The sequence below is a fragment of the Phalaenopsis equestris genome, unplaced genomic scaffold (genome assembly GCF_001263595.1).
Source record: "Phalaenopsis equestris unplaced genomic scaffold, ASM126359v1 Scaffold193208, whole genome shotgun sequence".
In the NCBI taxonomy this organism is placed as follows: domain Eukaryota; kingdom Viridiplantae; phylum Streptophyta; class Magnoliopsida; order Asparagales; family Orchidaceae; genus Phalaenopsis; species Phalaenopsis equestris.
Window position 1 is genome coordinate 1 of NW_018213157.1, and position 1,024 is coordinate 1,024.

The 1,024-nt window shown below is 30.2% G+C and overlaps 1 long non-coding RNA gene across 1 annotated transcript; it reads left to right on the top strand.

The window, feature by feature from the left end:
- Positions 1 to 35: 35 nt before the first annotated feature.
- Positions 36 to 565, top strand: LOC110034770. The gene is made up of 3 exons (XR_002295090.1): positions 36 to 117; positions 199 to 264; positions 424 to 565. It is a non-coding gene; the product is annotated as an uncharacterized LOC110034770 (long non-coding RNA).
- Positions 566 to 1,024: the final 459 nt, after the last annotated feature.

Here is a 1,024-nt window from a genome sequence, read left to right on the forward strand (position 1 = left end):
ATATATATATATATATATTATCCGTGTATTTATATATAATAACATAGTTTGTGTTTCTGTGATTGATAATCTTTGCAGCGGAAGCTGACAGAAGACCTCGAGGAGAAGCATATCACTGTGAGTTGATTGTATCTATATTTTACGATTCATTTACTATTATTATTATATTTTGGATAGTTCATAACATATAATTTGCAGGAATCTCCTGGTGAGAAGCAGCACAGTTGTATTCCTGATGAACACTATGTGCCCACATTGCTTTCAGTAAGTATAGGTACTATTTGTCATTTTAGTTTGATAGTTCTCCTTTTGCATACGAATTGTTTCTGCAAGGCTTATATCACTGATGAATATTTTTATAAGCTGACAAAGCTTAGAAAAATATAGGAAGTAAATATTACCAAAATTTCTTGTAAAATACAGATAAGGGAGCTTGAAGATGAACTGGAGAGAAGAACACTGACATACACTTTGTGGAACAATTCTAGGAATGAAAAGGACAAGCGAAGTTGGCACCCTGTTACATTTCAGTATAGTAATGCAAGCCCCAAGGAAATTGAAAAAATAAAGGTATTTGCTGTTTTTCTAGTACATTTGGTTAGGGCCTCACTTTTATTTTGGAAGATTCACATACATTTCACTTAATTACTATGTATTTACATATCTAACATTTCAGCTTCAATTTTTACATGCATGCTACCTTACCTATACATGAAAAGGTTTATTTCACTATTTGAAGGTAGAAAGATTTGGGTTTTATTATGTAAATACATAGGAATTGGGTTGGGTGATATGCATGTAAATGCCCTTAAATATGTTTGTTGGTATGTTTCTAAACTATGTTTATTTTAAGTTTTAAAAAATTAATTAAGTTGTTTTTAATAACATTCAAAATAACTTGGAGGTTTTTTATTTATTTTTTAAATAAAAATTATAATTGGCTGCTGCCATCATTGTCTGCCGTTGCAGCTGCTGCCATCTCAAAAATCATTTTATTCAATTCTGAAAGAAAGAATTAAAAAAA